Source organism: Dermacentor andersoni, unplaced genomic scaffold, assembly GCF_023375885.2.
Source record: "Dermacentor andersoni unplaced genomic scaffold, qqDerAnde1_hic_scaffold ctg00000050.1, whole genome shotgun sequence".
Lineage (NCBI taxonomy): Eukaryota > Metazoa > Arthropoda > Arachnida > Ixodida > Ixodidae > Dermacentor > Dermacentor andersoni.
The window spans coordinates 443,037-460,221 of record NW_027314763.1 but is presented as its reverse complement, the minus strand read 5'-3'; positions in this window follow the sequence as shown (position 1 = coordinate 460,221).

Sequence of the window (17,185 nt, the reverse complement as noted above, 5' to 3'; positions counted from 1 at the left end):
TTAATATCCAGAAATTTGACCTTTTGTTCTATAGGCACTTCGAACGTAACTTCTAGAGGACAAAGGCACTCGCGTATAATGTTACTAATAGCTGAACACACTGTGTCAAAGTTGTCTGGCTGACCATTCACAAACACCAAAAAATCATCAACAAATCGAAATATTTTAACAACTTTTGTATCATTGATGCGTGAGCACAGGTCTCTGTCTAGCTTGGCTAAGTACAGGTTGCTTAAAACAGGCGCTAAGCAGGATCCTATACAGACTCCTTGTTTTTGAAGGTACGCAATGTCATTTCTTTGCACAAATGTCGACTTCATGTACAAGTCTAAAAGTTCTAAAAAATATTCAACGGTTGTGCCCGCCTTCGTACTAAATCTTACTGCCCCAAATTCATCTATACATGATTGAACACAACTTAACAATTCATTCTGTGGCAAAGAATAATACAGGTCCTTAACATCTGCTGAGAAGGCCTTTAGTCCCGCGTTACAGTTGGCCTCTACAAAGGCTAACACTTCCTCGGAATTTTTCGTGATGAACGGATCTTTAATTTCGAGTAGGTTAAGCTTGTCTAATAAATAGACTGCAATAGATTTCTGCCATGTGCCTTTCTCCGAAACTATTACTCTGAACGGGACACCTTTTTTGTGAGTTTTCGCGCTAAAGAACACATCTAGACTGTCATTCTTGCTTTTTCCTATTGATTTCAATACTTTATCTAGGTTCATGTCCCGGCACATCGCTACAGCTCTGCTCTTGACTTTCGCCAGTGAAATTTCCTTGTGTTCATTGAACACGGCTGCTAGTGCCTCATTAGCTTTTTCGTTGTAGCTACCATGTGACAATAATACAAAGCCTCCTTCTTTGTCAGCAGGTAGGACAGACAGTGCATTTTTAACTAAGTACGTAACAACGTGTTTGTTACGGGGAAAGGAAGGAAGGAAGGAATAAACAAAGAGAAACAAATAAACGAGATACGCCTATATTAGCGTCGATGGGGGAGTGATAGTTGGCCGCACGCGCACATCGACGAGTTAATCAGCAGCAGCAGCCGCCGCCGCAGCAGCAGCAAGCAAGCAAGCAAGCAACCGAGCAAGCCACAATCACTAACGCCAGTAACATGGAGAGTGCCGGAGCCTATCTGGAGGAGCGAGGACTGTCGCGGTTCCGATCGCTGCTCGTGGGCGCCGCCGCCGAGCCGGTTCGCCTGCATCGCGACCATCGAACCTTTGCGCAATTCGTGCGCTAGCTGACCCTGCTCTCGAACGAAGACTGGTCGGTGATTGGCGTTCCTCCCGGCAGTCGGTGTCACCGAGCAGTCGCGTGGTGCTGGTGCGACGAGCCGAACGGACACGCGATGGTCGTGGAGGGCGAGCAGCCCACCATCGAGAGACGACCCATTCCCGCGCTCGCCCACATCGGCGCCAGGAGAAACCAGGCCGTCGCACTGGACGAGTCTCCGCGAGAGTCTTCGTTTTGCGCGGGAGTCGGGCTGCTGTACGACGACGACGTCGTCGTGCCCGTAGACATTTGGATTTACAACGGAGTCGCGCTGCACCAAACTCATCCGAGCGCGCGAACTTTGCTGCTGCAACAGCTCTCTTTCTCATCCTCCTCTTCGTCCTCGAAGGGAGCAGCGGCAGCCGTCGTGGTCGTCAAGTCGGCGGCCGGTGGCGCTTTCTCGCAAGACGTGTGGGTTGCCCCCGCTGACGACGACGGAGGGCTGACCGCTCGAATCTCGGTGGACAAGCGCACCGGCACGGTCAAGGTGGCCGACAAACCGCTGCCTTCGTTTTTCATCGCTGACAACGACCGCGATTACCGAGGCGAGACGAACCTGCGCGTGCGCCTTGCGAGCGGGCCGGGTCGGATCGACGTTCGCGTGATGCCGGAAGACAAAGAGAGGGTGGTCGACGGCGAAGAACAGAATGCTAATGCTAAAATAATACTACAACTACTAATAATAATAACAATATTAATAATAACAATAGGAATAATAAGAAGAAGAGGCAACCGCAACAGCAACAACAACCAAAGAAAAAGAGGAAGAACAATACTACCACTATAATAATAACAGTAATAGTAATAACAGTAACGGTAACAATACAAAGAAGTGCAAGGCAGCCGATGAGAGTGAGGACGGTGATGAGGAGGAGGGCGACGACCACCCGCTTCCTCGGTTACCGATGCATCCGCAGCAACAGCAGCAGCAAGGGCAGCAGCAGCAGCACGGGATTAACGAGCTGGTCAAGTGCGCCTTCGCGGCGGCCAGCGATCCGTCGTTCGAGTGGGTGCGCGAGGGTTCAAAAACGAGTTTCTCGACAAACACGCGGTGCCTTATCGCGCCGACGCTTACTGCAAGCAGCTCAATCTCATGGTGGAGTACAACGGGCACTTTCACTACAAGAGCGCTTACACGGAACGCACGATCGGAGACATCATCAAGCGCCGCAACTGTCGCAAGCACGGCATGGTGCAGATTAACGTGAATCCGGTCATATCGCACACGCTCAACTGCATGCGCAACTACGCTCGCTTCCGGATGTGGACCGAGGTGCCCGGCTACGAGCCGCCGCAGCAGCAGCCGTCGGCGCGCCGGGACTCGGTCGCTTTCAAGTTCGACGGCACCAAGACGACCGTCACGTCGTCGCCGACCGAAGGCGCCTTCAGCGACGCGGAAAGAGAGTTCCTGTACGACGCGTTGGCCGTCCACTTGCCTCCGCTGTTTAATAACGAGGGCAGGCACATTCGCGTGTACCCGCTGCATCGCGAGTTAAAGGACGATAACAACACGCGAGACGGACAAGACGAGGAGAAAGAAGAAGAGGCTCTGGACGATGGGGACTTTACCGCCTACAGCATAAAGTACGACCAGTCGCCTCACGTAAAAGTGGACATGCGAACAAACATGGAAATCAAACCGGCCAACGACAGGAACGTCATGTACGTCGTCTTTTGGAAGCGATTCCCGCGAACCGATTTTCTCTTTTAGAGACGCGAGGTGATACACGTGCCGCTGTTTCTGCTCAAGACCACTCGACTGCACGCGCCGCACAAGTACATCGTGGACTACGTGGCGTACCGTATCTTCGATCAGATCGACGAGGCCACGCTCAACTGGAAGCAGAGCGTCGATCCGGGCCACACGATGCACATTCGCTCCTCCGCGAAAAAAAGGAGGCGCACTGCCACTTGAGTGCTGTGCTGCTTTTATTTGTTTTATTCAATATTATTTTATTATTTCTTTCTTACGTTTGAATAATAAAGACAAAGAAATAAATACTATCACATTCATTTTCCTATTTATCTATCTGTCTTTTGTCTCTCTCTCTCTCTTTCTTTCTTGTGTATCTGTCTTTCTTGTGTCTGTCTTTCTTTCCCGGAAGGGAATGGATGGATGGATGGATGGATGGATGGATTGAAAGAATGAGAGAAAGATAGAGAGAGACAGGAAAAAATGAAAAAAAAAACACGGATAGTGGGAGTGGGGAGAAGGGCGGAAAATAATAGGTCCGAGGAACTACTTGACGGCAACAATGGCAAACGAAATGTTTTACGACGTTTCGGAATACACCCGAGATTTCATTAACTTCACCCACTTTTTACTGCTCTCTTGCAAGCACGAACCTTACGCTAGAGTCTTACGCAACACGCTGGCGCAGGTGCAGTCGTGGACCGGGGCCAACGCGACCACCGTTTACGACGTTTACAAATACTTTGCCGTTTCCGAAGTGATCGTCAGCGACCCCCGAATTTTCGAGGCCTGTTTCAATCGCTTCAACCAACGACGACGTCAGTGCGAAGAAGAGCAGCAGCAGCAACAACACAAGAGAAAGCAAAAGATTAAAAGGGCGAAGAATGAGAGGGAAGAGGGATTCGGGGGAGGAGAGAAAAATGAGATGTCATTCTTGACAAAAAAAGAAGAGAGGAAGAATAAGAAGAAAAGAAAGAATACGTAGTGTGATGCGTGTGTAATTATTTATTCGTGTATTTATTTGTGTATTTATTTATTTACTTATTTTTTTGAGTAAGTTGCTTTACTTATTTTACTTAGTCTCGGTCCCTTTGCCCTCTTCGCCTACCGCTCCTTTTTATTCTTCTCCTCCCGACCTCGTCCTCTTCTCGCCGGCGGCACACGCACAGTTTGCCCGCGTGTTTCTCGCAGGGCAACAGCTCGGAAATGAGGCGACCGCGCAGCCGTCGCTCCACGTCGCTGGCAATCTCTCGCGACACGCGGGATATGTAGCACTCTGCGTCCGCGACGGCACGCGGCGTCGGATCGGCCGGCAGGTCGGGTATCTCGCCCGCGATGCTGGCGTTGCCGAATATCTCGGAAAAGTCCGGGTACGGCGGCGACAGCCTGCCCGACTGCTGTTGCTGTTGCTGCTGCTGCCGATGCCCATGCCCATGCTTTGCAGCATTAGCAGCAATTGTTCTCGTGGCGGGCTCGATGTAGTAGCGGCAGAGAATTTCGCCCTGCTTCAGGGGCGAGTCTCGCTTGGACACCGGCGGCGGTTTCTCGTGCAGCGGGGCGGCCACCGTCTTGGCGATGCGATTGTACGCGGTCACGAACGTCCCGTTGCCCATGGCGGCAAACAGTTTGTCGTGAGCCCCGTACTTGTAAGCGGCGTAAACGAACGAGTGAAAGTGGGGGGACTTGACAAAGACGTCGCTCAGCCACCCGGGCGGAACCACGGGCTGCGAGATCTTGGCGAAACCGGAACTGCGCGGGTCCAGACAGGCGCCGCACATCACCGGCTTGACGACCTTCACCACGAAAGGATGGTTGCTGAGACGGTGTCAGCGTTCCGGTTCGATCCACCCGTTTGCCGCCTTGCCCACGGCGCTGGCTTGGGCGTTGGCCACCACGTTAGCCAGTTCCCGGATATCCTCCCCTCTTCTCCTTTGTCCTAATCCTGCTTCTCCTCCTTCTTCTTCTTCTTGTTCTTCTTGTTGTTCTTCCTCTTCCTCCTCTTCTTCATTTTCAACAATCCCCCATTGCCCCCTTTCTTCATCTTCAACTACTCCCCATTCATCCTCTTCTTCTTCTTCCTCTCTCTCTCCTCCTTTACCCACACCCTTCCTCTTCCCGGGGTATAAATATGCGGCGTTGTGCCATTCCAGTAGGAAAGAGCGAGCGGCTCTTTCGTCGCTGCCGTCGCTGTTTGCACCAACAGAGTTTTCGCAATAGGCAGACTTTTCGCTACATGGAGATTTTTCGCTGTATGCAGAGTTTTCGCTACAGCCGCTACTGCTGATTACGCAGTTGTCGACTTCGTAAAGTGCAGCGAGCAAAGCGAGAAAGTTTAGCGAGTCTTGCTGTTTGCTGTTGAGGAACTGGGCGTCGCTGCTACTGCTGCTACTGCTATTACTTTTACAACCGCCGCTGCCTACTCCTGCTGCTGCTGCTGCCGCTCCTGCGTCGTCCATTGTGGTCGTCGTGCGCGAGACAGACGGCCGTGTTGTACGACCTCGCGTCGTTGGTTTAAAGAAGAAGGACACAAGAGACGAGACAATTGTGTGTGTGCTGTTGAAACAACAACAAAAAAAAACATTTATTATTTTTTCCTCTCCGGAATATTTAATAATCATTGTCATCAATATTCATCGTCTGTGGCAACTACAGTGCTTCTTGTTCGCCGCCCCACCCACATTCTCCTTGTCGTCCCCGTCGTCCACCTCGCCCCGCTGCCGCTGCTGCTCACCCTGCTGCTGCTGCTGCCCCTGCTGCTGCTCCCGCTGCTGTTCCCGCTCATGGCGCTGCTGCTCCTGGCGCTGCTGCCGCCCCCTACCGTGGCCGTTGTTGTTGTATGATAAACCACTACGGCGTATCATGGTCTTGTGGCAGACGGCGCAGTACGTCATCGAAAGGGAGGACTCGTCTGCCCTCCTCAGATTTTGAAGAAGCGTGATCGGCACGCCGCCGTCGGGGCACGTGCAAGGCATGGCCTCCCCGGTCGCCGTCGGTTACACTCACTTGACGAACGCGGGACTGATTTGCCACTCGGATCCGGAGTCGGTGCCCTACTTCGCCAGGGACAAGATCGCGGGAAACGTGCAGGAGGTCGTCGGTGCGACGCCCGCCTGTTCCTGCGTGTACGAGAGAGAGGAAATACGTAAGCGCTGGTTCGATGCCGAGTTCACCAAAAAGAAGCACAAGGCGCTGTACCGCTTCGCCTTGGACTTTGATTCGGCCGAGACGTCTATCGCCAAAGTCAGAGGGACCGTGGGCGAAGTGATTCTCCGGCTGCGTGACGAGGTGGCAGCGTTGCTTCCCGAAAACTTTAAGTTTAAAGTAGCCTATCTCACCAGAAGCAGCACGCAACGATGCCACGTGCAGCTGCTCAACTTCTCGTACGTCAGCAAGCTCAAGTACTGCGGCAAGTCGGTGCTGACTCCGCTACGCGAGAAACTAGCGGCAGTCGTGCCCCACGCCAAACTGGACGCGTCTGCCGGTTCCTACAGCTGGCTGATGTACGGTTCGGTCAAGCCTCACGCCGTTCCGCCCAAGGACGATCCGTACCGCCTGGTCGAAATATCGGAGTTTGATCCGGTCGCCGGTACCCATCGGACGCTGCAGTTCGCAGGAGGCGCGCCGCCAATGCGACAAATCAGGCGCCTCTTGTCCATGCATAGAATTCCCAACCACGACTCGGAGTTTGTGTACGACGTGGACATGTGCTGTCGCTACTCGTGCAAGCGCGAGGCCAAGAGGGACAAGAACAAGAACAACAACAAGAGGAAGAGGGACAACGACAACAACGTAACAACAACAGCAACAACGGCAACGACCGAGAAGGAAGATGATCCGGTGGCAGCATCGGCGGTGGCGGCAGCGGCAAACGGCGTCAATGCCAGTGGTAGTGCCAGTAACAGCAGCAGCAGCACCGCCGGCAACGCCGGTAACGCCGGCAACGCGGTAAAGCGGAAACATCCAGGTGAAGACGCCGACGGTAACGAAGGAGAAGAAGGGGGGCAAGAAAACAACCGCAGCAAGAGAAGAAAGACCGCGGGGACCTCTCGAAAAAACGACCACCACGGCGGTGGCGGGTTGCAGTTGGAGTTTCTTTCGAGCGGCTTGAAATTCGGAAGCAAAGCGAACGATGGCGCCGCGGTAGACGAGCAGCCTCTGCCCCCGATCGAGGTCTTTGATCGTTACGACAGCGAGCACGACGGTGCGGGAAGCGGGGGAGAGGCGGGAGCGACTACAGCAGCAGAAGAAGGAGGAGGAGGAGAAGAAGAAATGCAGGGCACCCTCGAGCGAGAGGAAGAGTTGCGGCGAGAGAAATTGCAGAACCATCTGGTTACGATTGAAGACATTGCTAATATCAATAAGAATAATAAGAATAAGAATAACAATAGCAATAACAACAATGGTAACAATGATGCCAATGCCAATCACTATTATGCCAACTCTCCCCTACCGCTGTCGCCTACAGGAGGAGGGGGAGACGACGACGACGATGACGAAGAAGACCAGCAATTTGCGCTGGACGTCTCGTCTGACGAAGAAGAAGAAGACGAAGACGAATACGACGATGCTGCTGCTGCTGCTGACCAAGTGATCGGCGGTGACGACGACGACGGCGGACCGCCGCCTGCAAAAAAGAGACGCACTGCCAAAGATCCCACGGCCGCGGCCAAAACAAGCGAGGAATACGACGCCATAATCCACCGGTACTACAATGACCTGGGAGAGAGGAGTTATCGGAAAAAGAAAGTGGGACCGATAGTGAACAATTTCGAACAATGCATCCAGTATACGCCAAGGCTTACAAAAACGAAGTAAAACGAGCAAACGACCTATGCGGGAGAGCCTTCGCGATGGGCATCCAGAAACTGGTTTACCAATATCGCTACGGCGCCGATTATCGTCTCTGGTTTTCCCGATTTACGCCGCTCATCGCGTCGAACATGGGCATGGCCGGAATGGACATGTACCGCTCTCTGTGCATGCTACCGGACGCCGGCAGAGCGACCCACGACCCGGGGGTGGCATATCTGCGTTGCATTCAATACCTCTGGGAAAGGAGTCCGCCCAACGACGAGAACGGCAAGCCCAAGCTGGTGGTGCCCCCGCGAGCCATCTACCGACTCAAGTTCGAGCCGCCCTTTCAGTTTTCCGACGAGTCGGAGCGGCTGCTGCACAAGTGGATATATATGACCCAGGCGAGCGTCAATTTTAACTGCACGCCATTTTTTGTGAAATACATCTTCCGCATGGTGACCGAGGGCCAGTGCGTCATCGTGCTCGACACGACTAACGATCGCTACGACACGCTCCGCTACAACCCGAGCCGCGGCATCTACCAACAGGAGGCCATGACCAACATGATCGTGCCCCTTCAGAACGCCATTTTTAAGGCGATTCTCAGTAACATGCACTGCAAGGACCCTTACGGCCCCCTGGACATGATGTTCAAGCTGTATGACTCGCTGGGTAACCTCATTAACATGCAGAAACTCATAAAAATGGATTTGAGCAGCGCCGACATCGGGGACCACCAGTCCAAGCCGTCGGGCGACCGCTACCTCGTCTTTCCCAACAGTACGACGTACGATCTGCGCGAGGCAAAGTTTGTGCCCTGGGACCCGAGCCAGATATGCATGTACCGGGCAGAGATCGATCCGTCGCTCGGGCTGGGCGAGTACATCGACCACTACTCGGTCGAGGTTCATCCGCTGCGAGGCGGCCGCGAGTACCTGCGCAAGATGCTATTCAGAATAGTCGACTGCGCGCACGCCATCTTCTGCAAGCAGGCGCAATTCAAGCAGGAGTACGTGTCCAAGAGCTTCCACCGCGATCGCGTCAAGAAGACGATGACTACGTTGTTCTCCGCCGAGGAGATGCGACGCGCCGTGAACGACGACGAGCTGTTCGAAGAACAGTACATGACCGCCTGTCGCTACCTCTCGGTGCGGCACATGATAACTAGCAAGCCCGACGCTTTCAACTTGATCTATAACGATCTGGTGGTATGCGGAAAAGAGGACGACGACGGCGGTCCGGTGGTGTTCGTGAAAAAGAGAATGACGTACGAAGAGAAAATATGGGCTATTTTCGACGACATCTTCGGCAGCCGCCGAATGTCGGAGATGGTAATGAACTACTTGGCCATCGGGCTCAGCACCGGCTCCCGCAGCCGCGAAATTCTTTACCTGCACGGCGAGGCGGTGAACGGAAAGAGCGTGTTCATAAACATACTCTCGGCGGCGCTCGGCGGCAGCGGCAGCAAACTCATCGTGAACCTCAACGGGGAATATTTCACCGGCCGGAGCACTCACATGGACGCGACTTTCCGCAATTCCAACTCCGACCTGCGCTTCCTCTTCGTGTCTGAAATGTCGGTTTTGGAAATGACGTCGGCGGGCAAGGCGCTGCTGAAGCGCTTTACGGGCGGAGACATAATCAATCAGCGAGCCCCGTACGCGGCGCTCAACAAAGAGTTTCGGGTGACGGCCAAGATCGTGGCCACTTCGAACGAGCTGCCGTATTTTCACCCGGGCGAGACGGCCGAGATCTCTCGCTTCATGATAGTGCCGATGCTATCTTACTTCTACAACTGCAAGAGCGCCCTCCGCAAGCGTCACCTGCTGTACGCGACAAACGACAGGCACGCGCGCAAAATGTTTGGCGCCGAGTACCCGCTGCTCTTTTCCGAGTACGTGGCATTACTCAACACGCGGGCCAACACGATGTTCGACTGCCCGGCCGAGTCGATGGGTGCCGTGAACACGCTGCTGCCGCTGGACACGCCGACGCTGACCGCGCGTCACGAGCCCGGCATCAAATCCATCCCGGTGTACAGACACATGCTGGGCGACAGCTCGCTCGGCAACGAGGAAGTGATACGCAAGCTGGGCGCCGCGCTCATGCGCATCCTCACGAAAGACGTCATCCCTCGCATGGGCGGCGTGAACGATAGCAACTACAAGCGATGCACGGCCGAGTTTGAAGAATACATCAGAAAGAACACCGCCGTGTTTTCGTCTTACAAGAACGTGATCGCCGCCATGCTGAGTTTCAAGCTGGTCCGGGTCAGGAGCGCCAATGCTTTCGTGGCGGTCGAGGAGCTGCGCGAGCTGGTGAAAAACGACATTGCAAATTTCAAGAAGACCGTGACGACGGACATGTTTGGAATTATGTACATGGGCAAAAAAGTTCCCCACGCCATGGTGCACGCGCACGAGTGTCTCAAGAGTGCAGGAGCCTTCGAGCGAGAGCTGGAGCGCATAGGCATCAAAGTGAGTCGGATGCGGTCGCCTTGCGGCGACGCCGGAGCCGGCGGCGGGGTGCGAGTCGTCAGGGGCTTCATGCTGGCAAGCGCTTACGCGGAGGCCATTGCAAAGGAGCAGAAGCGCACGTCGATTTTGGACGCGGTGGTGGACGAGTCGCATCTGAAACGGTACGAGACGCTGTACTCGCTCGAGGGGCTGGACGCGATCGAGCAGCAAGACGCCTACATCAGAAGGAAGTTTTTCAAAAGCACGGCCACTGGGACCAACGAATACGGGGCCGACGTGACGGACAGCGCGCAGCACATTTACTGGGATACGATGAACAAGAAAAAGAGAAAAGTCCGTGCGGCGTTGCTGGCCGGAGGTGGTGAGGAGGAGGGCGACGATGAGGAGGAAGAAGGGGAAGAAGAGGAAGAAGGGGAAGAAGAAGAAGAAGGGGAAGATGAGGGGGAAGCGGGTAATGAGTTTGGTGACGAGGAGGAAGGAGAGGAAGGAATGGTGGATTATCAATAGTTTGTAATTATACAAATAACGATAATGACGTAGTATGAAATTATAAAAAAAAACTTGGCTCGGCACATGTATTCATACCTGCGTGACGGGTGGTTGTGTTGTGTGCTACTTTTGGAAGTAACGATAAAAAAGACGACGAAAAAGTACACCGCGAAGAAGCGAGAGGAGCAATAGCAGACCCATCATGGACGACGAAGTAGTACTAGTAGAACAAAATGCACAATCGTGTGACACTGAATTGCGCGAGGGTGAATTAGAATATGAATTTGACGACTCGGACAACGACGACGACTCATTTGATGACGAAGAAGACGAGGAGTACGAAGAGTATGAAGACGAGGATGATGGAGGGCAAGAAATTGACGAGAACTTTTCATTGATATAAATAATATGAATAAAATAATTCAATATTCGTAAAAAAAATTCGTCAAAAATATGTAGTACCATAGCATTACATGGCACAACAGCGGATAAGTCAGATAGAAGAAGAAGAAGCAGAAGACGTGGAAATGGTAGACGTGTCGGAAAAAGAACACTATTGCACGGTGACCGACTTGCCACCGTCGGTGCAGCAACATTATCACGCGATTATGGCGCAGCAACATGCGCGGCATCCGCCGATGCCGAGCAAGGGGCAGCCGCAACAGCAGCGGGCTTCGCAAGAACAACTGCCGTCACCGCAGCAGCTGGTGCAGATGCTTCGGGATCCGCATTTACGGCAGCAGATGCGTCAGCCGCATCCACGCAAGAAAGCCAATAATCAGCCGTACTATTTCCTCAGCTAGATGGTCGACATGTGAAGAGAAAAAAAATACGTTGAGTGCATAGTGTAGTGCTGCCTACTTTGCCCAGTGCCTACTTCGCCCAGTGCCCTTTGGTGCAGTGCAGTGCCTTCGATGGAGTGCCTTATTCGCGCAGTGCAGTGCCCATTCGTGCAGTGTCTTACCTCCTTCCGGTGATTCGGTGTGCTGCTCTACATACAACAATAACAACAGCAACATTAACAATAGCAACCAAGAATGAGTGAAGAGAAGAAACAATTGAAGGAACAAGCAAGGAATGAAATAAAGAAAATAACACCACTCAATGATGACTTTTTATTACAATTTATTATTGTTATTATTATTATTTACTATAACCTTTAGCATTCTTATTCTTCTTTTTTTTCATTCAATCGGTACTTGTCATGTTTCCGTTGTTGCTGCTGCTGCTGCCGATGTCGTTGCCGTTGTCGCTGCAGCGGCAGCTTTCTCATTTATATGTTTTAATTTCATTGCCAACTCACTAGTAAGTTGTTCTGCTGGAGTCTCCTTCTGTTGGCGTCGAGGTGATACATGTTTTAGCTTTTTTTGTCCTATAATCTGTGGCATCATGCCCCCTGGCTGCGGCTGATTTGCGGCTGATGCGAATCCTGTGATGGCGTCCGATGCGGGTGGCGGCGGCGGCGGTCCTCGAGTCGTATCCAACAAGTGCTGCTGTTGCTGTACCTGCGGAGGCGTAGGAGCTCTTGTCGGAGGAGGAAAGTTTGGCCCTTGCCCCCCGGGTGTTGACGGTGGCTGATGCTGCGGCCCGCCATGCGGCCCGCCGTTACCACCGTTACCACCATTACCTCCATTACCACTGCCGCCGGTTCCACTGCCACCGTCGCCACGCCCGTTCCCGTTACCACTGTCCCCGTTACCGTCGTCACCGTTAGCCGCAGCAGAGGCGGCGGCGGCGACGGCCCTCTCCTCTCGCTCCTGCGCCTCGGGAGAAACGAACATTGTCGTCGGGTCGCGGTTGTAACCGTCGATTATCGTGTAGTACCGCCCGTCGTTGGTCACTCCCGCGTTCACGAATTTGGAGTCCCTACTGTAGTCGGTGCAAGACGCGTCCCAGCTAAAGTTGAGCATGTCGTTGATGCGCTGGTTCACCACTATGCTGTTGGCGTTTGCCAAGTCGGAACCGTCGCCCGTGCCGATCTGAATGTATTTCGTGTGATTGTCGATGCACTCGGTGACCTCTGCGATCTGCTCGTAATACGCGCTGCGTTTCAGGTCGCTGCGCGCGTTCTTGGCGAGCTCGGTCAGCTTGTGGCGCAAATTGATCAGCCTGTCCCGAATCGCGCTCACCACGCGGTCGTACTTGTTGATCATGTCCGAATAAATGGCGCAGTCCGACCGGTCCACGTACATGTTGATCTCGATCTCTTTCGTCGCGTTGTTCACGATGTACAGTTGGTTGGCGCGACTGGTGCCAGAGTTCTTGTCCACCAAATAGTCTGACGTTAGCTCGTAAAGCAGGTCGAACGCGTAATCGATCTCGCTGTTTGTCCACTCGTCCAGCGTCTTGGAAGTCACGATGCAGTCGTCGTGCGTCACGTCGAACGCGTTTTCCTGCATGTGAGTGGTGGTCGGCTTTTTGTACGTGTGCAGCGAGTAAAACAAGCGCTCGCTGCTGTGTTCCACCGCGTACACGTTCACGTGGTCCAGCACGAACACGCCCACGCCCCACTCGTTGTCGCGCATCGGCCTGGTCGCAGTCACGGCGCGAAACTCTATGTTGTCGAACAGCTCTTCCACCACGTCCCGTCGCTGGTTCGGGTGCGCGCCGCGCTCCATGTAGCGCTTGCTGCGCATCGACGCGTCGTCCAGCTGGTTGCGCAGTTTGTTCATGTACGTCGAACCCAGCTCGCGCTGCGCCTGCTCGTTGATGAACGACGCGTGGTTGTAGTAAGTGCGCCCGTTCAAAATGTTGCTGCTGCGAAGGCGATCGCGCAGCATCTGGCTGAAGCGCACCATCAGCGTCGGTCGCGGCTCGTTGCTCCAATGGAACTTGTTGCTGCTGCTGCTGCTACCGCCGCCACCGCCTCCCTCTTCGGCCGCCACCGCCTCGCCCACCGAGGTGGCCACCGCGCCGCCGCGGCCGCACAGTCCCATGGCGTTGTTAATGGCAAAGTTGAAGACGTAAGTAATGAAATCTATTATGGAAAAAGCAGTCATGTTAAGGTAAAACTTTAGAGAGTCCACTCCCGTCTGAAACACGGCCATGAACGACTGGATTATGTCGGCGTAAATGTCGTTCTTGGACAGGGTGTTGCTGCGCCGCAGCCAGCCCGTCAGCAGCCGGCGCGCGTCCGCGATCTCGGCCGCGTGAGCCATGCCCTGCAGCGTGCCGTGCGAGAAGCGCTTGCACACGACCCCGTCGGCCCGTTGGGGCACGGGGACCACTCGCTCGGCGACCACCATGTTGTTGGCCGTCATCTCGTAGCCTCCCGAGACGAAGGCGTGCGAGCCGTCGCGGGTGGTGCACATGTTGTACAGGGCGATCGGGTGAATGCCCTGGCTCAGCGCGAACTTGAGCAGGTCCAGCGGCCGCCGGTGAACGTACAGGTAGCGGAAGATGGACTCGATGGTCAGGATCTGGTGCTTGTTGGCGAATCCGTAGTGAGGAATCACGTTCTTGATGTCCTCGATGCTGTTGACGATCGCGCGCTCCCGGTCCTCCACCTCGCCGATGGTGGTGCTCTCGCCCGAAAAGATGCGCTGCTGCTCGGACTTGATCGCGTCCTGAACCGCCAGCAGAATTATGTTTTCCGTCATGGCGTCGTCGGACGAGTCCACGCTCACGCCGCAAGTGTTGGCCAGCTGCGCCTGCTTGTTCACGGCCATGTCCACGTACGATTGGATCATCTGGTGCACCTCGAAAGGAGGCTCGCGTCGCAAGTCCACTCCGCCGGGGTAGCCGATGCGGTTGCCCGAGGCGTCCGGCCGCACAGTCGCGTAGTTTCCGTCGGCGCTCGCGTAACCGATGAGCGTACGGTTGAGTATCTCGTTCTCGTTGTTGAACAACTCGTCGTCGTTGTCCGCGGTCAGCGCCTCGTTGGTCAGCATGCTGTTTCGGAAGGTGCAGTCCCAGTGCTTGCACAGCTCGTTCACCTGCAGCTCGCGGCTCACGAGCGTGCCTTGGCGCACGTAGGCCGCGTACTCCTCCTTGGTCATGAAATCGCAAGTGTAGTCGCGCCCGTGAACCTCGTGGATGTGTCGCGTGGCCAGCACGTCGGCGTCGGACACGGAGCGCGCCGTGTCGTCGCCGCCGTCGACGCCGCCGCCGCCCAGTCGCCGGCCGCACGTGCCGGCCAGCAGCTTGTTGCGCAGCACCGTGGGAAACATGGGCGACCACGACAGCTCGCGGAACTGGGCGCACTTACCCACGCTGTCGTAGCGCCGGTTCCACGTCAGGTTCAGACGCTCCTTGCGTCGCCGCTTGCGCTCGCTGGGCGGCAGGTTGTGCTCGACGTCGATGTCGTAATCGTAGCGCGACGACGCCTCTCGCTGTCGGCCCAGCGCGCCCGCCGACTGGCCGCAGCTGCGGTTGAACTTTTCCGCGAAGCGCTGCACGCGATCGTAGCAGTCCGTGACCACGTTGCGCGCGTGAATGTCCATAAGTCCGAATTTGGTCAGCTCGTCCACGTAGACGGCGGCCAGACTCGCGGGCGACGCCACCTCGGGCAGAAACACCGAGTCGGGCGAGTCCATGGCGGCGAACGTGTACTGGCGAAACTCGCTCAGGTAAGAGTTGCACTTGTCGTCCAGATCGTACAGCAGCTCCATGGGCACGCAGCCCAGGTCGGCGTTGCCGTTGCGAATCTCGCGACACAGCGAGCGGAACAGGTTGGCCAGTCGATTAAAGAGCGAGTGCCAGAGGAACGCGTTCTCGGCCACGTCGAAGCGGTTGAAGCGAAGGAACGCGTCGAACACCAGCTCCACGTACGTCTGCGCCAGGATGAGGCACGTGTAGCGCTTCTTGACCGACATGGTGCGCGGCTTCTCTCGCGAGTCCGGATAGATGCCCGTCTTGATCACCTTGAGCATGCGTCGAAACATGGTCAGGTTGTCGCAGAACACGTTACCCGCCGCGTTCGTCACCGGGCGGATGCGAGTCATGTCCTGCAGTATGGCCAGCGCCGTGGTGCTGGTGAGCGCGTGCGAGCGTACGAGCGTCTGCACGGTGGTATACGAGTTTAGGTTGACGAAGTGAATGCTGTACAGGTCTCGCGGATACACGTTGAAATCGTTGATCAGTTTGATGAGACAGTACTTTACAAACTGTCTGTTTTCCGTCTTTATGTTGTTGATGGTGCAAAAGGGCCCGGGAAAGACGATGTTGTTTGCGATGGCGGTGCGCGTGATTTCGTGCAGAAACTGTATGCTGTCGTCCATGTCGATCAGGTCGAATCGGTGCAGGTGGAAATTGATCAGGTTGGTGGTCTGGTAGACGCCCACGCGCGGACTCGTCTCCAGCTTGCTCTGCTTGACCGTGTGCAGCGCCGCGTCCAGATCGACTTGGTCCGGGCTGGCGTTGAGAATTTCGATCATGGTCAGCACCGCGTCGGTGGTGGCGCATTTTTTGTACGCCGGGTACACGTCGTTTACGGTGACCCCGAGCACGGCCGTGTCTTCGCCGTCGCCGCCCCCTTCTTCGTCTTCGTCGTCGTTAATTTCCGCTTCCGCGCCGCCGCGGAGGTGTTGCCGCCGCTTGGGCGTCGTGTCGATGACGATCTGGCGCGGAGTTTCCAGCGCCTCGGTGATGTTGGGCGTGTTGTTGAGCGCCGAGATCCACTCGAGAAAGTACTTTACCCACGTGAGGTAATTGGAGTCCTTGGGTCTGTACAGGGTGGGAAATTCGTCGTACAGTCGCTCCATAAAGTCCATTTCGGTGACGGTCTCTATGTATTTTTGCGCCATCGACTGCAGCTGGGTGGCCACGTTGGACACGAACGTGCTTCCGGATATGTAACTCTTGGTCGAGCCGTCGCGCACCCCGCCTCCCCGGGTAAAGTATTCGGTGGCGTTGGCGAAGCTGGTGGGATCTTCGTCGATGTTGAAAAACATTGCCATGCGCAACACGTCTTCGTTTGTGATTTCGGGAAAGTGGTCGCGCTTGCGATCCGACTTGGCAAAGACGCTCTCGCGCGGCGGCGGTATGAGCGCGTCGCTGGGCGAGTAATCGTCGGCGTCCGCAACGTCCTTTGAGGGCAGCGCCTCGCCTGCCGCAGCTGCAGCGGCGGCTTTGTGCGCGTGTATGGCGGCGCCGTGCAGCGCGAAAATGTTGTTGTTGTTGGTGGTCGACTTTGGGTCTTGGCCGTCGCCGGCGCGGCGTCTGTTGCTCATGTTGTTGTTGTTGTTGTTAGCGGTGGTAATTATTAATTGTTATCAAATACCCCTACTATATATATTTAATCTTTTACTCTAAGTCAGTCGACTATACTTGAGAAGCAACGAGAAAGCGATAAAAGGATAAAGGACATTTACACACAACAACAACAATACGTTGATACGTCTGCGTGCTGGAGCCACGTGGTCCCCAACGTCGCCGGCAGCAGGCGCCCGCAGCAACAGCAACAACAGCAGCAGCAGCAGCCCCATAAGAACAATTAGAATAATCCCAA